The following is a 23,597-nucleotide window of genomic DNA, read 5'->3' as shown; positions in this document are numbered from 1 at the left end:
CAAAAGTTACTTCCATATTTTTCCACCATTGCCATTGCTGATCACAACTCCCTCCTTTCATATTTCTCCACTACCATGTACTCTATTTTCTCTCTCCTTTCACTCTGACTCTGCTGTAGGGTAGCTGAGTGGCACAGTAGACCAATCCCTGGCCCTGGGGCCAAGAGCCCCCGATCCCCCATACCACCCCTTAGACCCAGAATCCACCTGGCCCTATGGTCCCAGACAGGCCAACCAATCCCAGCCCCTTGCAAGAAGTAAAAAAAGAAAATGTGTTATATCTGACCACTCTCCCCCCATGGTCCATCCTCTCCTCCATCATTCACATCCCCAACACTTCCCCCTGTCTCTTCCCCCCTTCTTACTCCAGATGTCTATACCCCATTGAGTATATATATGCTGTTTCCTCTCCTAGCCACCTCTGATGAGAGTGAAGATTCCCTCATTCCCCCTTGCCTTCCCCCTTCCATATAATTGCAATACATCATTGTAATAAAGCAAAATCTTATTATGTCAAATATCTTGGCCTATTCCCCCTCTCCTTTTTCTTTCTCCCATTACATTTCCTTTTTTTTTCTATTGACTACATTTTTGCACCATATTTTATCTTCAAATTCAGCTATCTCCTGTGCGTCATCTATAAAATCTCCTTCTACCTGCTCTGTTAATTGAGAAGGTTCATATGAGGATTGTTGGTGTAATTTTTCTATACAGGAATACATGCATCATCATTAAGTCCATCATATTTTCCCCTTCTCTTCCAATCTCTATGCTTCACCTGAGTCCTATATTTGAAGATCAAACCTTCTGTTCATCTCTGGCCATTCCAACAGGAACATTTGAAATTCCCCTGGTTCATTGAAAGTCCATCTTTTCCCTGGAAGAAGACATTCAATTTTCTGGGTAGTTGATTCTTGGTTGCATTCTAAGCTTTTTTGCCTTCTAGTATATTATATTCCAAGCCCTACAAGCTTTTAATGTAGTTTCTACTAAGTCCTGTGAAATCTTGATTGCAGCTCCATTGTATTTGAATTGTGACCTTCTGGCTACTTGTAATATTTTCTCTTTGACTTGGGAGTTCTGCAACCTGGCTATAATATTCCTGGGGGTTGGTTTTTGGGATATTTCTCAGGGAGATTTATGGATTCTCTCCATTTCTATTTTGCCCTCTGCTTCTAGGATATCAGGGAAATTTTCCTGTAATAAATTTTTGAAAATCATGTCAAGGCTCTTTTCCTGGTCATGACTTTCAGGTATTCCAATAATTTTTAAATTATCTTTCCTAAATCTGTTTTCCATATCAGTTGTTCTTTCAATGAAATGTTACACATTTTCTTCTAATTTTTCATTCTTTTTGGTTTTGAAGTATTGAGTCCTGATTTCTTGTAAATTCAGTAATCTCAATGAGTTCTATTCTTTGTCTGAAGGATTTGTTTCCCTCAGAGAGCTTTTGTATCTCTTTATCCATCTGGCCAATTCTGCTTTTTAAAGCATTCTTCTCCTCAATAATTTTTTGAACTGTTTTCTCCATTTGACCTAAGCTGGTTATTAGCACGCTATTTTCCTCAGCATTTTTTTTTTGATCTCCTTGACTAAGCTGCTGACTTCATTTTTCATGTTTTCCTGCTTCTCTCTCATTTCTTTTCACAGTTTTTCTTCTATCTCCCTCCTTTGATTTTCAGTCTTTTTTTGAGCTCTGTCATAGCCTGAGCCCAATTTCTGTTTTTCCTTGAGCCTTTAGATGCAGGATCTTGTGCTTCCTCATCTTCAGACTGAGTGTTTTGATCTTTCTTGGACTCACAGACAAAATATTTCTCAATGCTGTTCCTCTTTTTCCTCTGCTTGCTCATTTTCCCAGCCTGAGTCTGGTTTTGGGGTACTTCCTGATCTTTTGGGACACCTCTGCAAGGATCTCAATGTGTGTGAGGCTCTGTCCTCTCTCCTGGTCTGTGAATGACCATAAGCATCCCCCTCTACCACGGGGCTGATGTAGGGGGGCCCTGCTGTTCTTTAGGGGTCTTAGACTGCAATCGAGATCTGAATGTGTTCAGAGCCCGGAGTCCTGTTCCAGGTGCAGAAGACAGAGCTTGGCAATCTCTCTCTGCTTCCCTCCCTAGACCCAGCGTGCTCATGCCCTAGGTGCTCCTGCTTACCAGCTTCTGCTTCCTGTTCCTGGATCTGGGCTGCTGTGCAACCATGTTACTCACTGTTTGCCCTGAGGATTTGGCTTCATGTGCTTGCTCTGGCAGAGGTCCCCTACTGTTCCCCCAGCTTGTGCCTGGTGCTCCCCGGGCCTAGGTCAGGAACAGGGTACCTTGAGTAGGAGAACTGCCTCATTGGATCCCTCTATGGGTTCTGTTATTTGAAAATTTAGTTAGAGTCCTTAGTTTATAAGTTTTATGAGAGAGTGCCTAAGAGGTGATCCTCTTTTGTCTCCATCTTGGCTCCGCTCCCCTCCCCCATTGTCATCCATCTTTAATTCTTGTGTTTGTTATGTATGCCTAGTAAAAAGAAAAATTTCAGGATATATGCTATAATCATCCTGGTATTTTTTTTTATTATGATTATACCAGTGAATATATCTTTTGAGTTCTTGAATAGACTTGAATTTTTTTTTAATAAGGCAAAAAAAGTCAGTAATTAAGCTGTAAGACAAAATATTCCTGTGCATCTCTTTTACAAAAATGTCATTCATAAATCTATACAATTTTCTTCTATTACCCTTTACAAGTTAAACCTTTGCAGCCAAATATTCAAATCTCTAATGTCATTATTGTATTGAATACTAAAAGAAAATTATCATTTAAAAAGTGATAGATCAAAATATAATTTATAGAACAAAAATAATTTATAATTATATATGTCAATATGTAGTTCACTGTTCAAAAAAAATGAGTTTAAATTGCTCATTTGCCATTTCTGATATCAGGCTCCCAAGGAATGATACCTTATAGTATTTTAAATCTATGGGAGACATTTGCATAATTTGTCTGGGATTTATTGTAACTGACCAGTTTCTTGTTATGTATCTGTGTGTGTGCGAGACCAGTTTCCAAAATTATGATTAGAATGAATAAATTATAGTTAAATATTAACATCTCAGATATTTTTCTTAATCTATATGTCAAGCTTTTGAAGTTCTAAAACAATGCATCACATGTAAATTGCTAAACAGAATAAGACACACAAATATTAAACTTTTAAGTACAGTGGAATTAATAGAAATTAAATTTGTTCATTAAAACCACAATTAAGTTGTAATGTATAATCACATTTTCACTGAATTTAAATAACCATATATGCATTTTAATGGAATACCTAATTACACAAACACATTATATAAATTAAAAATACAAATTAAGAAAACTTTACACAACACAATTTCAAGCTTCTTAAGCACATATGGATAGTTTAACCAAGTTCTCATTGATTTAACTAATTATATTTTCTTTTCCAACTAAAATAGATACTTCACTGAAGTTTGTATTACAAATTGAATTTATTGGATAACATTTGAAAAAATATTAAATGGAATGACAATATAATTTCAAAGAAATATTAAATAAAGTTTTCATCCAATCACATATATAAGTGTGAATATTTGATTGCATGCTTTCTTGCTTGGAATAATACAATTGTTTCTAAGTGGATATTTTGTTTAGTACAATAACATTTCTATTTTTCCTTGCCCAACATATATAAAGCTAAATTATGTTCATTTAAAGAGAACATCATCAGCATCTTTGGAAATTTCATTATTTTATAGTCATTCATGCTATAATTTAAACAGAAAAAAATCTTTAACCTTTGAACACCAGAGACTTTGTCTTTGCCTTGTTGATAACATTGATTAAAAAAAAACTACAATCATTTCATCAGATAATTAGATATTAAATTTATTATCATTTAAGTTGCTGTCACCACAAACTTCAAAAGGAGAATTACACAAAGCTGGACTTCAAATCAGGAAGATTTGCATTTCAATCCAGCCATTTTAATTTCAATTCAATCACTTTCGCCAAGTATCTTCCCTTGATTCTCAAAATAGCTCAGGTGGTTTATATAATATATAAACTATTTCATATGGTTGTTAGATTCTTGTCCTTTGTTATGGAAAACAGACCAAAAAATATAATTATTTTAGTAATGAGTCTCTAACTGTGACTAATCAGACAAATTTGAGTTTGGAATGCTCTACCACAGGTAAGGCACAAATTAGCCACTTTTGAATCTCACTTTTCCTTTCACATGCTTCCATTCTGCCTTGTTTATAGAGCTTAGCAGTCTCTCTAAAGTTGGACAGTCCTGGGCCAATGTCTTCCACACTGCACAATCAATTTCAAAGTTCTTAAGAAAGACCTTCATGTTGTCCCTGTATTGCTTCATCTTATACTGCTCTGAGAACTTGCCAAGTTCTCCATAAAATAGTCCGTTTTAATCCCTACCTACTTACAGCTTCCTTTTCTGTGTTGTCGTCTCTCATTAAATTACAAACTCTTTGAGTCCAGAAATGGTCCATTTTTCCCCTTATTTGTATGCTCAGAACTTAACACAGTTCTTGATAAATAGTAGTGTTTGATAAACATTTCTTGAATTCTTTATATCAAAGAAATCATAAATTTAATAAGTATACATCCATACTATATATGGGTTAAGTGACTTGCCCAAGGTCATGCAGCCAGGTAATTTTTAAGTGTCTGAGGCTTTATTTGAATGGAGGTTCTCCTGACTCCTGGGTCAGTACTCTATCTACTGTGCCACCTAGCTGCCCATAAATATAAATGCATGGAAACATGGAATGAGGAAAGAAGAACAAAAGAAAAAGAAAAAAGAAAAACAAGCAGGTAGGAAGGAAGGAAGGAAGGAAGGAAGGAAGGAAGGAAGGAAGGAAGGAAGTGAGGGAGGGAAGGAGAGAAGAACAAATATTTACAGACATTAATTTAGATTATAGCACAGAAACATGAAATATATCTTAAAACCAATTCTGTGATAGTCACATTTAGAGAAATCATTTGTAGATTCAGATATCAAATGATATTCTTATTTCAGTTTTCCAGTTCTAATAAAAGGATTCTAGATTAACCAAAAAATAAGCTATTATTATTATTATTGTTATTATTATTGTTATTATTATGGACAGCTAGGTATAAAAGTACACAGAATATCATTTCTGAAGTCAGGAAAGCTTATCTTCCTGAGTTCAAATCTAGCCTAAGATACATATTAGCTGTGTGACTGGACTTAAACTTGCTTGCCTCAGTTTCCTCCTGTGTAAAATGATCTTGAGAAGAAAATGGCAAACCACTCCAAATTTTTGCCAGGAAAAATCATAAATGGGAGCACAAAAAGTTGGACCCAGGTGAAAATAGTCAACAAAAATAATATGATTTTTTTCAGGGAAATAAATGATGAAATCACATAGAAGAGCAATGCAGAGAGTGACTGGGACTCTAAAAAAAGCATGTAAAAGAAAAGTCATTATAAAATACAATTGTCGAGAGCCTATTAAATAGAGAAATTTAGACTATAGCATATGATCAAAGATAAATGAGTGTCTGGACTGGGTGAACAGAATTGTTGTGAATAGATCTTTCCAGTCACATAAAAGTCAGTCACCATAAACAGGAACATCTTTGAATAGGAAGCTTTAATTCCTAAAGCTATAATTTAATTTGAATAGGAAGTTTAATTAATCCACCTCCCTCCACTTCAATTTTTTCATCAGTACATCATCTACATGAGTTCATTTATGCACAATCAAATGTATTTATTATCCATGTGCTTTCAAATATATTTTAATAATAGAATTTTCAAAAAAAATTAGAAATTACCACATTTCATAGAATAGGAAGTGCCCAGGAAAGATTTTGTTGATCCAATTCTTTCAGTGCCTCAATCTAACAGAATTCTAAGAACCAAGGGAGGAAACCAATGGTATTGCATTCTAAAATGCTTAGCACTACTATTATTGGTAGAAAATTTGTGGAACTTAATAGTATTGGCTTGTAAACTGAAAAGACAAATTAATTCCTCAGAAGTCCTCTTAGTAAATGTTTACTATATAATTGGCTAATCTTTTGAGTTATTAATGTCATTCAGAATACAACTTGTGTAAGAATATTTCCATGCAAACTGTGATCCTCATTATGTAACTTTTCTTAATATAAAACAATACAACATGAATAGTTGCACTGTTTCAGAGAAATGTTCAGTTGCATTCTATGATGTACATTGCCTAATATTTAAATGAACTCATGGATGAGTTTTATAAATTATTCTTCCTGGAAGAATTTCATTATGAAAAAGGAAGATAAATATTTAATTATATATTTATATACATATATATGTGTGTGTGTATGCATACACATATATGCATATATAATATTTATATAACATGAATTCTATAGTAAAATCTAACTTTTACATATATGTATATGCACTTACATATATACATATATATGAAATAATTTTATAGAAAATCTTACTTTTGTAGCCAGTCAACTTAACTACATTTGATTTCTCAGTCATACAACAAACATGAAAGCTCAGAAATGTCTTAAACTAGTTGTTAAGAGCAAAACTTTCTTTTAGAGTCTTGACAAGGTTTCTCATAAATAAATATTTCAGACCTATTCCATTTGAAGCACTTGGAAGTACTATTTATCCTTAAATATAATCTCCTTTTATTTGGGTGATGACCTGAGATTTCTTTTTCTGATATACTTTATATATTTTATCTATTCATTGTTTTTCATGTAGAGAAAATTAGAGCAGAAATCCCATGATTTTGAAGAATTTTTTCTCAAGGATGGTGATTACTTTTTGACAATTTAATTTATAAGTTTAATGAAGTTTCAATCATGGCTTAATGCCCATGATCTTTTGCTATTTCAGAAATGTCTGGGCATCCTGCATAAAATAAAATGTACTTTTAATTTTTCTTTAGTACCTTGCTTTATATTTTGCAAAAAAATATGCACCAAACTATTTGCAAAGATTTTGCTCCTCGTTGTTTTGAAGTTACTCTTCTTTTGGGTTTGTATCTTGGGTATCCCTTTCACCATAACATTTCTTTATAGTGATAATACATAGACATAGACATATATTTATATATATATATGCATATATATACAGCATATATTTACACATATGCAAACACTGTGAGCACACGCACATATACACATACATGTATACAAACATATATATGTATACACACACACACACACACGCACATATGTATTTTGTTTGGAATCAGTCATTATTTACCAAAGATAAGTTTCTGTTTAGAGTGACAGATTAACAAGCTCCCCTTGGTTCTGTCCTGATTATTCTGCCAAAGATCTCAGATTTAACTGGAATTCAGACCCTAATCCACTCATGGGGGCTGGACACAGACATTGTGTATTTCTGAACATGTTCTTTTGTCTGCCCTAAAATTAGAGCCAAAAGATGTTTTTCAGTCTCATCTGTTACTCTTAAGCACAGGTTCTTCTTGAACCCTCTTTTGCCCTGTTTCTGTGACTCAGAAATGGGTAGTGAGTGATAAAAGTGACCATAAGCATCTATTTTAGCACTCCATACAACTTTAAACTTCTGTGATGTGTTTTAGGATTTCCTTTTTTCTCTACTGTACACTACTCTGTTCCTAGAAACTGTTTCCAGTATCTATAAAACTTATCTATTTGAACCCGTTTTTGTTCTGAGGTGAAAATTTCACTCTTTGTGCTTTTTTCACTCTTGGACTACTCATTTAGCATTTTGTTAACTATATTTTCCACGTTTGTTTGTGGAAGTATTTTTGCTTGAGAATTAAAAATAAGGTTTTATTGGCAGGGTCATATGTAAGATTAAAGAGTAGTCTCTATCATCTTACATATGCGCCTGCCAATTGAACCTTTTGTTTCTTATTTACCTCTAGTTTCACATCTAGTAATCACATCTAGTATCTTGCTATGAGGTTAGCCACTATTCACAAAATCTACAAACATGTATGAAGTGCCTATTATTTTCAGGGTACCTGCTATGTACTTACAAATCCATAACTGGTTGTATTATCTGAATTGTTGTCCTAAAATGATGGCATCAGAGGAAGCACATGTGTGCTTCTAATGTATCATCCACAAGAAGATAGCAGAATCCAAAGGAATGCAAGGTAATCAAGAAAGAAGAAATTCTGTTAAGTAATATGAAAAGATATAAAGAGAAAGGATATTGGGGAAAAAAAGTGATCAGACCACACTCAAACTTGCATTTTTATTGAAACTGTAAGGAAGTGTTTCATTATTATGATGGCATTATAAGTCATACTTGAAGCTGAGGAAAGTAGTGAGAAGTTCATGTAAACTACTTTCTTTTTGATGCTGAGTAGTGAACAATAGATGAAATATAAAATAACTTAGGGGATGAAGATTCAAGAAAATGTTTTTAAGGATAAGCAAACTATGAGTGTCTTTTAAGAATAAGCAATATTTTAAAATATTATTTAAATCTATTTTGGATAGCAACTCATCTAACTTCATTTTTATTTCTAGAATATCTCCTTATCATATTTGGTGAATATTCTCTCTCTCTCTCTCTCTCTCTCTCTCTCTCTCTCTCTCTCTAAATATATATATATACATAATATTTATATATATATATATATATATACACATATCCTTCTTCTGATTAACAAAGGAAGTCTCCAAAAGTTAAATAGGTTATCAAGATTAAAATTTTTAAATATATGTTTTAACTTCAGTATAAACCTATTGTAGTGATGCTTTTTTGGTTGCAAACATAGTGCTTATCTGATCTCCTTTGCTGTAAGAGGGCTAACAATTTATTGACTTTCTCCCTAGGGAATGCTAGGGACACTACAGACAATTGTTATCTTTCCATCACACTTTAACTTGAATAACCTAGACAAGTCATTTGGCCAAAGGCGGGAAAACAAAAGACAATCAAAGAAAGGAAGAAGGTTTACTTATTCTTTGGAAAAGCTAACACCATTGAAAAATTCACGTAGATATTTGCTTGAGGGGTATAAACATAGGTTCCCTATAATCAAGGTAGTCAGTAGAAATATATTTCCATTGGATAAAAAGGCCTAGGTGAGCAATAATATTGCATTCCATTCACATATCTTAATATAAGAACAATTAGAACAGCTTCGGAGAGATTTGAAACTAGGATTCAAATCTGGTACATTAATGTAAGGCTATCATTATTGATAGAGACAAAGATTGTTCTGATGATTTAAATCTTTGTGAATTGGTTTATGGTGCAATTTTAGAGATTCTAACAGGAAATTGTCTATAGGGATGATTTCTCTAACTTCTTTCTTTCTGGGAAGAATGAGACAAATAGAAAAACTTGCTCAGTCTCTGTCTGTCTCTCTTTCTCTCTGTCTGACTCTCTTTTTCTCTCTCTCTATTTGTCTCCCCAGAGTAACTAGTGCATCCTCCTTTCTCTGTTTTTGTATCATTCTCTCTGTAGGTCTGTATCTCTCTTTCTCTCTCCAGATGTCATGAAGAATAGCTAGTGTGTTCTCTCCTCCCCTCTGCATTCATCTCTCTGTCCCTCTCTTACTTCACAAGCACACAGACACACAGACACACAGACACACACACAAACACACACACACACACACACACACACCCTGCTCTCATAGGAAAGCTAAATCATTCTGTGTACTGTTTGCCACATTCTAAGTTCTATAACCTATCTGATTTCCATTTTCCACTTATTTGGATGAATTATTTTATTCACTAGCCACTATTTGAGACAACTTTTTAAAATATTTGGTAAAATGTCAAGACTTGGGCCAGAGCTTAGGGTTTGGAACTCTTTTAAGCTATAGTGTTGAGAAAAGGGGTTTAAGTCAAACAAAACAATTACTCTAAATAAGTGATATTTAAAGGGGAAGACAGATAGAATTTTAGACAGTTATTCTAATCTCAGAGAAGAGCATTCCTAGAATACCTATTCCAGGTTCCTCCTCTTCCCAAGAGAGGAATCAAAAACTTAAATTTTGAGAGGTTTTGGCACAATGTTATCTAAATAGCTGCATTTAGAAAACCAATGGTCACATGAACAACACACATACTCTATGCCTTCATGTATCATTGAAGAGTAAAGTAAGAAGAATCAAAATAACAGTTTATACTATAATGATAACTGTGTCATAAAGAACATCTTTGAATGACTTAAGAAATTTGTTCAGTACAATGACTCGTGATTGCAGTGCATCAATGATGATTAATGTTACACAGTTCCTGAAACAAATAAAAAATTGGTAATTAGGAAGACTCTAAAATTTTTATGTGGTTTTAAGTTTTCATAAATTCAGAAGCATAAATAATACATACTTTAAAAGTCATTTAATTTTTACATTCTTCTGATATTTAGTTTTGTAAATTTTGTAAAATAAATATAATTTTATTTTCTTAAACAAGGAAAATTGTTTTAATATGTATATATACGTATATACACATATGTGTGTATGTGTGTGTGTATGTGAATGGTCATGTATAAATCAAACCTACAGTCCTTAGATAATAATAAATCTAGAGCTAAATATAAAATCTTTTAAATCATTAAGAATTGAACAAAGCCACTTATAGTAAAAGGAGTTCATGTTGAATTTTTTAATTAATATTTCATTTTTCCAAATATATATTATCAAAGATATTCAACATTAATCCATATGCCTATGTATATTTTTACATTACAACATTTCCTTCCACTCTCGGTGATTGGGATTTTCAATCACAAATCTTTCAGAATTGTCTTTGATTCTTGCCCTACTGATATGAGCAAGTTCATCAAAGCTGATCATCTTACTCCTTACTCAGCATAAGATCATGGAAGTGTTTTCAAATTTTGCTGACGTCTCACATTTCATGATTGCTTCGAGTACAATACTACTCAATCATGTTCATATGCAACAAAATATACAGCCATTCCCCAATTGATGGAAATTCTCAGAATCAATTTTTTGATACATGTAGGGTTTTTTAAAAACCATTTCTTATGATCCCTTCAAGGAGTTATTTTTTGTACCTTCTTTTCCATTTGGGCAATTCTATTTCTTAAGGAGTTGTTATCTTTTTTCCATTTGTCCAATTGTATTTTAAAGGATTTAGCTTCTGTCATTTTTGTTGCAAGATTAATTTTCTCTTGCATTTCTTTCCCCAATTTTTCCTTTTTATTTTTAAAATCTTTTTGAGCATTTTGAAGAAATATTTATGGGCTAAAGGTCAATTCATATTCTCCTCAGAAGTTTCACATATAATATTCCTTCTTACCTCCTTTTCTGGCATAGTGTTTTATCCATCCTTATTGCCAACTTTCAGTAGACCTTGCTTTTCTCTGACCTTTCTTATTCATTTTGGTATTTTTATTGGGCACTATCCCAAAATTCACGTGTTCCCAGTAGGACTCACTTGCCGACCTTATTTGTTGAGAATCCTAGAGGCTTACTTAATGTTCTGGGCCCCTTAATGTTAGGAATTGAAGTGTGGTTGAGTAGTGGAATGATAGAGGATCTCTCACTGGACCATCTGTTCTGGGGCTGTCAATTGCCCCCTCACTAGGCCATGTCTGCACTGGAACACCAGGTCCTCTGGGCTAGGGATGCCCTGGGTTTGCCAATCATGTCAAGTAACACAGCCTAGCTGAATGAGGGTCCTGAATACCCATGCAGGAGTTCTCTCAGCCCACCCAACACACACGCTCAACTTACCAAGTCTGAACAGGGAAAACCTCCATTAGAGATTTTCCCCAAAGCTGAGGATGTCAGCTTAATATCTGCTTCCCCCCACTGCTAGTGCTCTGGGTTACTCTTCTCTGCCAGCTGGCTACTTTCATGCTCTTTCCATGATAGACTTTGCTGGAACATGTTCCACACTGTTTCTTTGTGGGTTCTGTTGCTTCAAAATATGTTAAGAAGCTTGATTAATGTCATTTCTGAGGGAAACCCAGGAGTGTTTAAGAAAGGTCCTTATTTCTTTTTGTCATTTTGACTGGGAAGTCCTTGTGATAACTTTGGGATACAGATTTGTAGTTGTATTGCTGGATCATAGGGTGCACACAATTTTATTGCCCTTTGTACATAGTGGCAAATTGCTCTCCAGAAAACTGGATCAATTCACAGCTCCATCAACAATGCATTACTCCCAATTTTCCCAAAATTCCTCCACCATTGATCATTTTTCTTCTTTTGTCATTTTTGACCATCTCATAGGAGGAAAGTTTCATTGTGGGGAGTAAGGAAGGAAAAAAAGAGGCTAATTTCAAATGGTCAATGAATGAAAAGACATTTGGTTTTGATTAGTTAGATATCATCCTATGGAATCTTAAGTAGGGAAAGAATACAAAAGTTGAGATTCATAATATATACTAATCCTGCAGTTTGTCTTCTGACTTTGTTATTCAACTGAAATTACTCTTCTTTGCTATAAATAATCTTACAATGGCCAAATCCAATGAATTTGTCAATCTCTGTAGCCCTCAATACCGTCACCTTCTTCCCCTTGTTATTCTCTTCTGGCTAGGTTGTTTTTAACCTTATTCTTTACTTATTCTTTGCCTTTCTTAAAACTCATTCTCACTCTCATTTGCTGAATTTCATTCAGTTCATTAGCTTATTAGTATTCTCCAAGATTCTACCCTGGATCACTTTTCTTCTTCCTCTATACAATTTCACTTGGTAATCTGTTCAGATATCATGATTTAAATTATCTCTTTCTTGACAATTTTTTTGGCATCTTAATTTCAATGTGTCCAAAAATGACCACATTATCTTCTGAATCCACCCCATTCTATTCCCTCCCAGTAGTTTGCCTATTCTTCCTGACTTCCCTATTGCTTTAAATACTACCACCTTCCCCTTAGTCATCCATCCAAACTTGAAACCTTTGTATTATCCAAAATTTCTAACTTTCTATATGAAATTATTTGCTAAGTACTGTTAATTCTATTAAATAGCTCTTGAAAATACTTTTTTCTTTCCTTTAAAACTACAAGCACCATGGTTCAGAACCTTATCTCCTCACACCTCTCTCCGCTGGATAACCTGCTTTTTGATCTCACTCACTAAATATCTCTCTCTTCACTTTAGTCTGATTTTCACTCAAATGGATATTTCTAAAATTTAGGGTTGACTATCACCATTTTTTCTACAATTCAACAAACACCAACGACTCCAAAAAAGATTTATTATCTAACTTCTAAAACACTTTTTATTCTTCCCCTTACTACCTTATAAATTATTCCCCTGTTTCCTGTGATGCAGGATTCCTTGTTTCCCATTATAAAGCAATCCAAAAACTATAATTTTCATCTTTACCCCTGGTCATACTGGCTTCTTTCATTTTTCAGCTGAGCTTCCCATCTTTTGCAAGAAGTCTTTCCGAATCTTGATGTTAATGCCTTTCCTCTGACATCCTCTTCAGTTCATCATGTATATGTTTTATTGCACATATTTTTCAGATGTCCCTCCCATTATACTGTGGGCTTCTTGTAAATGGAAAGTACTTTACCCCTTCATATATCCAGGGCTTAGGAAAAATATTTGGCACATAGTTGTGCTTAAATAAATGTTTATTGATTTAACTACATTCATACGTAGATTAAAAAACCAACATAATTTCCCTTCGAGCTAAAATCCATTTTTTACATTTTAACTTTAAGCTCTATAATATATGCCAAGGTCAGAAGGAGAAAGTTAGATTAATTTAAGACTTTAAAATGGTTCAGTATTTGCAAGCAATATTTAGTGGATATTTATGAAGCAATTTAAAAATAATCTAAGTATTACACCAGGATCTGAACTATGGAATTTGGTTGACAAGCATGGATTTTATTTGCTTACTTCATGCTCTTTTTTTTCCTAACTTCTAGTTCAGGAAATCAAGAAGTCATTTAATAATGATGAGAATAAGAATGCTTTTATTTTAGGACTTTGAGTCACTTACATTTTAATGCAGAATGGATTTCCCTTTGAGTCATAAATTCTGGTATTGCTGTGAAAATCAAAAGAAGTAGCATATATAAAATGTTTTGTAAATCATAAATGCAATAAAAAGATATCTATTATTATAAGTAAATATTTAAATGAGACTGAATTGAATTAATTCCTCACCAAAAGTTTCTTTTAATTTGTTACAGGTTCCCCTCTGATCTGAGATAAGTTTATTGAGCTTTCAAAATAACTGCTTGGTTTGGTTGATTATTGTTCTTTGTTATCGAACAAGACCAAAATGATACTATTATATTTGAGACAAATTACAGTGTGTCTGAATGTGGCTGATTAGACAATACAATTCAGGAATACTCTACCACAGGACAGGTACAAATAGTCCATGTAAAAACTTGGACTGGCATTCTAAATTTTCATATGTGATGCTTCCTTTGAGCTTCTTTAATTCTGTCTTCCTCACAGAGTGCAGCATCCTCAGTGACGAGGGCATACCATGCTGAGCAGTCTTGTGACAGTGTCTCCCATGGTATACCATCAGTTCTAAAGTTCTGCAGTGGGATTTTCAGGGTGTCTCAGTTTCACTTCCCCGATACTCTTTGAGAGCTTTTCCGATGGAGTTCTCCATAAAGTAGTTTTATTTTTTTTTTTTGGCACATGTAACTCTTGGCATTCCAACAATGTGTCCAGCCCATAATATTTGCACTCTATATAGAAATGTTGAAATGTTAGACAGTTTAGATTGAGAAAGGATCTCAGTGTCTGGTATCTTCTCCTGACAGGCTGTCTTCAGAATCTTCCTAAGACATTTAAATGCAGGTTTCCTGACATGGTGCTGGTAGACTGCCCAGATTTCACAGGCATATAACAATGAAGTCAACAAAAAAGTTTTGTATACCTGTAGTTGGTAGTTAGTCTGATACCTCTTCTCTCCCACACTTTCTTTCAGAGTCTCCCAAATACTGAGCTAGCTCTGGAAATGTGAGTGTCAACCTCATGGTCAATGTGTACCTCCAAGGAAAGTATACAACCAAGGTAAGTGAATATGTCCACAGTACTCAAAACTTCTTTTGCTGTAATCAGTAGTTCCACAGATGGATGGTGTGGTGCTGGTTGATAGAGCACCTTAGTTTTCTTGGTGTTAATCATTAGACCAAACCTAGCACAAGCAACAGAGAATCAATCTATACTTTGTTGCAGCTCTGCTTCAGAGGCTAAACTGGGTGCACAATCATCTTCAAACAGAAGATCATGCACCAACAGTCCCTCCACTTTGGTCTTGGTTTGTAGCCTTTTCAAGTTAAAGAATTTGTCATCCGTGTCGTAGCTGAACTTGAGACCATGTTCATCTTCATTGCATTGATAATATGACTGGAAACATAAAAATTATTAAGCTTTTCCCTAAGGAAATACCAGAAACTTGGTTTTAGGTTAAAGCTTATCCATTGTACCTTCACTATGAAATAGGAGAATTTCTAGCATGTAATATTAACTTCTTCCAAGAAAGTTCTTATTCTTATAGCTTCCTATACTTCTTTATATGTCTAATTAGTATTTTTTAAGAAACTAAAAAAAGTATTTACTCATTTTGTTTTTAAAATAACAATTAATTGTCATCTATTATTATATTAATAGTTAAATTTATCATCATTAAACTAAAGATATTGTAACATTACCAAATTAAATTTTAATTTGGATGATCAATTGCTTCTTCTCTTTTCCATTTTAAAATTATTTAATAAGTTTTTAAAGAGAGTCTACTATGTGTTACACACTGTACTAGGTGTAGGGGATATATTAATATAAAATTAATTATTATATTATTGTAAATATTTTATGATCTCAAAGAGATTCCAATTTATTTGGAAAAATATTCAAATAGCTGTTTCCTTTAGAGCATTTTTATAACAAAAAAATTTCTTTAAATTAAAAAATTTCCACTGCATAAAATCTTTCATAATATTTACAATATAGTTTTAGATAAAATATATTTCTTTCAATTATTGAAAATAATAATTATTTTATGGAATAAAATTGGAAACTCCTTGGTCTTGAGTCTTGTCAATAAGCCAAGAAAAAAATGTCAGTTTTCAGAAAACCATCTCTAAAACAATTCCTAATTAACATGTTTATACCATGTATAACTTTGATCACAGGTGTCTTTTTTTAAATTGGAGCTTTTATTAGATTTCCCCCATACTCCTATTCTCTAGCTTTTACAGATATTATTTGTGTATCACATTATTGTTTCCCACTGAAAGATTCAAAAAGCATCTCAGAATGTAGTTTCATTGCTCTGAGCTTATATCTAATTCTCTCACTACCTCAGTTTCTAAATCTTTTTTATAACTCTACCTGATCATTTTTTAACTAAAATTTTAACTTAAAAACTCTTGCTTCTACCTTCTTACCTTCTACCTTTAAAGGATAAGGGATTGCCCTTTCTTGATTTACTCCTTTCTTGGGAATTATTCATTGTGAAACAGGAGATAAATTATTTCACCTTTGCATTGTTATATAGTAAAATGAAAACTGAATTGGTACTTTTATTTCTCTATGTATTCATGCTCCTCTGGATAAATGATACTCCAACACTTCTTAAATGAAATATATTTATTGGACTTGCTGGAAAAAGCCAAGATAGATATGCAGAGATAGGAAGGTCTTGGAACTTTTTCTGAAAATATTTTAAATTAAGCCTCTATATAGACACAAAAGTTACAGAACACACAAAGAAAAAAAAAAAAACAAACAAATTCTCAACTCAAGATATCCTGGAGGACATTCAGAAAAAGTCTTTCTCATTGGGGTAAAAGGGAAGTATAGCCCAGTTGGACAACCGGCAGCAGGCTCTTAGCACAGCAAAGCTTAAATCAAGACCCAGCAAGCAATCATTACTAGGAGGACAGCAGTGAGGGTCCCAATCCTAGTTTGGAAGACAAAGTTCAAACCCCTGGAATGCCAATGCAACAGATTAGATCTGGTTGGGCTATACTACACTGGGAACAAACTGTGAGCACTTGGATGCTAGAATGGAAAGTCAGGTAACTGACCCCTGAACCCTTAGCACAAAAAGGCTGGAACTATAGAATCTTTGTCCTAGGAGCAGAGCTTAACTATCAAAATAAACAAAATAATCAAAAAGAACACTAGTGGGTGGCTAGGTGGCACAGTGGATAGAGTACCGGCCCTGGAGTCAGGAGTAACTGAGTCAAATCCAGCCTCAGACACTTAACGATTACCTAGTTGTGTGGCCTCGGCAAGCCACTTAACCACATTTGCCTTGCAAAAACCTAAAAAAAAAAGAACACTAGCCATAGATTGCTACTATTCTTGTAAGGATGTTTTTAAAAAATCCCCAAAGTTTCAAAATGTATCTATGTGTGAATTGGTCTCAAATTAAAAAAAAAAAAAACTCTTGGAAGAGCTCAGAAAAGGATTTTAAAAACCAAAAAGGAGAGGAAAGAGGAAAGCTGAAGAAAAGAATGAGAGTCAAGAAAGAGAATTCTGAAGAATTGATTGAAGAAGATACTATGTTAAAAAGTAAAATTGATCAAATAGAAAATAAATCAAGTCCTTTAAAAATAAAATTTCCTAAATTTAAAAGAAAAGCTATGCATTTAAAAGTAAAATTTACCAAGTGGAAAAGGAAATACAAAAGCTAACTGAACAAAACACAACCCTAAAAATTAGAATTAGACAAATAGAAACTAATGAATCTATGAAACACCAAGATTTTATCAAAGAAAAGCAATAGGCTGAAGAAATAGAAGAAGATATAAAATACTTCTTAGGGAAAATAACAGACCTGTGAAAGAGAATCTAGAAAGATAGTTTGCAAATTATTGTTCTACCTGAAATTCATTAACAGAAAAATAGCCTGGACAATATATTTCAGGAAATTATCATGGAAAACTGCCTTACTATCACATAACAAGAAGACAAAATAGTCCTTGAAAGAATCCATCTGCCAAGAAAAAATATCTCAGAATACAAATTCCAAGGAAGAATTGAGATAAATTTCATAATTCCCAGCTAAAGAGAAAAACTGTAAGTAGTCATAAAGAAGCAATTAAAAAAACAGGGAGACATTAAAAATTACAAAGAATTTACAGGTTTCAACATTAGGGAATCTGGGACCTTAAAAATAAAGATACTGGGATTATAATTTAAAAAGTCAATACCTTGAAAAGTTCAGCATATTCTTTCAGGGGAAAAGATGAATTTTCAATTAAATAGATGATTTTCAAACATCCCATTAAATAAAAGACCGAATTGAACAGAAAATTTGATATTCAAATAAAAGACTTGAGAGATGCATAAAAATGGGTGGGGTGTTAGTCAATAAGATTAAACTGTCCACATCCCTACATGGGAAGATAGCTCATTCTGAACTTTTTGTTTTTCTCTTGGGAAAGTTGAAAGGAGCATATTTAGTCAAAGGAAATGGGTATAAATTTATTATGATGCAATAATATTTTAGGTCATGAAAATTGTATTTATATTGGGAAAGTTGAAAATAGTGTACTTGGGAAGAGGATAATTTGATTATGATTTGATGATGTTTATAAATCAATCAATCAATCAATCACCTCTTGAGAATCATATGCCTTTTAGGACAGATGAATGCAGTATACTTTCACAGAGAAAGTGAGTACAAGAGAAGTATAAAACAAGATTGGAAAGAAAAGATTATATTGGGAAAAGGCAGTCATTACAGGATAAATAATGCCACATGAAGAGGTATAAAGAACCCATTATATTAGAGGGAAATGAAGGAGAGGGGTGAACATTGAATAATTCTTACTCTCAACAGATTTGACTGAGAGACTAGCAAGTAAACCCAGATTTATATAAAAATGCATCCTTTTTCTACAGGGAACTGGTAAGGAAAAGGAGAAAGAGTAAAAGATAAAAGATAAAAGAAAAAAGATAAATGTTAAACAAAAAAATAAAGGGGAAAGAGAAGAAAAGATAAGAAGACTTATAGATGGGAGGGCAGTCTAAGAGAGTCAGAAGCAAAAATTTGGTGAGAAGGGTTAAAGTAAAAACAGAGATGCTAATGGAAACAAGATAGGAAAGAAAGATGTACAGTTAGTAATCACAACTGTGAATGTGAATAGGAAAATTTATCCCATTAAAAGAAGCAGGTAACCGAGCAGATTAAAAAAAAAAAACAGTCCTACAATTTGTCCTTTGTAAAAAGCACAAAACGCAAAGAGATGCACACATGGTAATTGGAAAATGCTGGGGGCAGAATATATTACACTTCAGTTGAAGTATAAAAAAAAATAGCAATCCTGATCTCAGACAAAGCAAAAGCAAAAATAGATATAATTAGTTTGGAGGAAATTACATCTTCCCAAACGGTTCCTATACAATAAAGTCATACCAATAATAAATACATACATATTTTGCTGCCATGGTAAGGGTGGAAGGAAGTGAGGATAGGATAAAAATGTTGAACTGGAAAACATGCAAATAAATGAATATTGAAAATTACCTTTACATGAAATTGAAAATAAAGCAAAATATATTAAATATTAAAATTAAAAACAGAACTAGTGGTATATAGGATAATATTTTCTCTGTGCTCCCAATTTTACTACATTTATTATAAAAAGGAAAAACAAAAAAAATGGTACATCTAGGATTCTCTGATTATGTGACTTCACAGTAGAACTTAGCCTGGCATTGATCGACCAAAAATGCATGGCTTCTTGATTTTCTGACAATTGATTTCGTATTGATCCCTTTTAGATATGCTGTATTGAACTCAAAATTGCTTTGTTTGTGTTTTCCATAAATATATTGTATCTAATCATGCTGACACAGATTTTCAATATGAAAAATGAATCCCTTCCTTTTTGCTCTATGATGGAATTCATATTTACTAGCCAGAACATCTCAAGTACGACTTCTCTATCCCTTCTTCTTATCCTCCTCCCAAAGATAAGAGTTCTATATTGCTTGAAATCATTTTGGTTTGTATGAGTGTACAGACACATACATACAATCATTTAAATATGCACATACATATGCATACATGCACATAGTATGTTATATGCACATTTCTTGCACATGTGCATGCATATAAAAAAGTAAAAAGAATGGAGTGTATTGCAGATATCAGAAGGATCAAGTAGGAAGCTAAGCAGATAGATAAAAGATACATATATGTACATCTGTACCTAAAAGTATATAAATGCATTGTGTTTCTTTATTGTATATGTATATAATCATGCATAGAATTATGCTGCCATATAGTTTCTTGAATCATTTATTCAGCATTTAAAAATTATAAATTCTTACAGCTATGAACAGGAAAGGACAGCCACCAGAGTTCCTTCTGAACCTAAAATTCTGTGATTTTATTATTGCAACATTTTCATGCTTAGGAGGAATCAAGAAAAAAGAAACAGCTTCATTACCAGATATCTTCCCTTCTACAATTTGGAAATTGGAGTATGTGAAGGTTATGTTTAAATTCACACCAAAAAATGAATTTGTTAGTCCTTGATTAAGGCCTTCTACAGAAAGATTATGATAGCTATCATAAGCAAGGTTGAATTTTCGTTCTTCTTCCCTCATTCACTGAAATCTGTCAAGTGATATTCATACTTAGTTACTTATCCTTAGAGGAAACTAATTTTGAATTTTTATTTCTGGTATTCAGTTATTTGTTATTTCTTCTTAGAAAGGTTTAAAAAACTCTTCACATTCTTTTAGTTATTTCTGCTAAAAGTTAATTTATAAGTTTTTTTTGTTTTTTTGCAAGGCAAAAGGGTTAAGTGACTTGGTCAAGGTCACACAGCTAGGGAATTTTTATTAAGTGTCTGAGGCCGGATTTAAAGTCAGGTACTCCTGACTTCAGGGTTGGTGCTCTATCCACTGCACCACCTAGTAGCCCTTTATTTTGAAAATTTGAGGATTTTTTTTTGATATTCAATTTGACTCAGTTTAACAGAGTTTTATTGTTTCTGGATTGGATCTGCACTATAATGATTTGATCAATACAGGTATGATGATAATACTTATTTCTAGTCCTGGCAAGAAACATTCATGTCTACATTAAAATTTAAAGTAAGAAAGGAAAACTACAAAAAAGTCAGTTTCAGAAATTAAACAAGATTTTTCTTTGGAAGGATGTTATCAACTTGTATAATGAACTGATAGAATTTTAGAGTTGCAATCAGTCTTAGCCATTACATAGACCAGAGTTATCCAAAATATAGCCTATATTTTGCATGTACCCTAGTGTGCAGACCCCTGTGGGTTTACTAATTCTTTATTAAACAAAGTCAAGCTACTGTAGAGCTCTCACTAAAATGGCAAATTAAAATATATTGTCTATTGTTTCAGTAAATCTTTTAAAATAAAATGGATCAGCCCTGACCTAGACCAATACATTCATTTGAATTGTAATTGTCACTCAAATGATATTATATAATAATTTATACTTTAATTAAGCTTTTAAGAAAGAATTATAATAGCTCAAGTTGTTGAGAAAGTATATTTTACCTTATAACTGTCAACCAGTATTAAGGGACATAAGTAAAAGATGGTTATTCGATGTGAATAATTCCAAAAAAGACCAATTTGAGAATGGACTTTCAGGAGCCAAGGTACTGGAATTAGCAGTAGATTGCTATTTTCTCCTCCATATTCAATCACAATAAATCTTAAAATAGTGCTCCCAAACAATTTCTGGAATAACAGAACCAGCAGAAGAATGAGATGAAATAAATTTTTAGCCCAAGCAATTAGGAAGATTGACATAAATAGTCTGTCTCACTCAGATAACAGTATAGTGCAGTACATGATGGAAGAGTCTGAACAAACCTGAACCATGTCCCACCTGAGCAAATCAGCAGTAGATTCTGAGTCCCGGTGTTGTGGATCAGGTGAATGAATAGTCTCCAGTTCCAAGAACAATTATACAGATCACCATAGTCCTGGGCAAACAGACAGATACGAGCAGCTAGATCACTACATCATTCAATGTAGCCCTGGGGAAATACCAAAGTATTCCACTGACCTCAACACATTCCAGGTACCAGCACTAGGACCCTGACTCAGCTAACAGAACCCAAGAGAATCCAGGAGCACCAAGTAAATTCTACTCCATCTTCTTTACACAGAACCAAACACAAGAATCCCCTGGGAAGTCACAGGGTTACCGCAGTGTAGCGCTAGGTAAACAGACAGGGCCTGTAGCCCTTGGCACAAGAAGTCTGAGATGGTAATACTTCCACTCAGAGAGTAGAGTGCACATTGAAAAGAAAGGAATAAATCCAAAATAATGAACAAAAAGGAATCTAGACAGTTTTGTTTGTTTGTTTGTTTGTTTTTGTGGTGACAGGAAAGACCAAGGCACAAACTCAGAAAAAAGACTACAATGTCAAAGCCTCAAAGGAAAATCGGTAGTGGAGTCCAGTCAAGAAATGACTCGTGGCAAAACTCAAACAGAACTTAAAAGAAAGGTAGATGAAAGAAAGGAGGAAGAGCAATATAAAAGAAGTAAAATAACAATTGGGAAAAGAAATGAGAGTGACGCAAATGAATTACGAAGTGAAGAGACAACTGCTTGGAAAAAGAAAACAACTGATGGATCAAAAATAAAATTGACCAAACAAAAAAGGAAATACAAAAGTTAACTGAGCAAAACAACTTCTTAAAATTTTGAATTCAGCATGTGGAAGTTAATGACTCTATGAGATATCAAGAATCAATCAAAGAAATTCAAAAGAATGAAAAAAATAGAATGAAAGAAAACTACCTCATTGGAAAACAACTGATCTAGAAAATAGATCCAGGAGAGGTAAGATCAGAATAACTGAACAAAGCCATAATTAAAAAGAAGACCTGGACAGTATCTTTCAAGATAAAATTTGAAGATATACTTTAAGAATTATTGAACTATTGGAGGCTTCTAGGTGTCACAGTGGATAGAGCATCTACCTTGGTGACAGGAGGACCTGAATTCAAATTCAGCCTCAGACACTTAAAAATTATCTAGCTGTAGGACCTTGGACAAATTACTTGACCCCTTTGCCTTTTAAAAATTAGAAAAAAACATTTATTGAACCATTTGTAAGCCGCAACCAAAGTAAGAGACTAGGTATATTTTAAGAAATTATAAAGGAAAACTGCCTTGATAGTATAGATAAATGGCATTAAAATAAACACTAAAAGAACACTTTATGAACAAGATCCCAAAATAAAACTTACTTGGAATATTATAGTTAAAATCCAGAGCTTCCCCATAAACATTGTAATATTGAAAGAAGCTATTCAAATATCAGAAGTTACAGTTAGTTTCACACAAGATTCATCAGTAATATAGCTGTTTTGGACTGTTATATTTCATAAGGCAAAGGAGCTAGGGTTACCACTAGGAATAACATATTCAGACAAACTGAGTATAATCTTTTACCAAAACTTTGAATATTTAATTAAACAGAATACTTTCAAGCATTCTTGATGAAGAGAGAAGAGTTGAATCAAAAAATAAAACAAACACAAGACTCAAAGCATGAAAGAGAAATGATAAGACTCTTTTATGACTTAGAATTTTATCATAATTAAATTACCAGATAAAAGAAAAATAAATTGCAAGCCATAAAAGGTCTGCGGA

The sequence above is a fragment of the Macrotis lagotis genome, chromosome X (assembly GCF_037893015.1).
Source record: "Macrotis lagotis isolate mMagLag1 chromosome X, bilby.v1.9.chrom.fasta, whole genome shotgun sequence".
Classification (NCBI taxonomy): Eukaryota; Metazoa; Chordata; class Mammalia; order Peramelemorphia; family Peramelidae; genus Macrotis; species Macrotis lagotis.
This window is presented reverse-complemented; position numbering follows the sequence as displayed.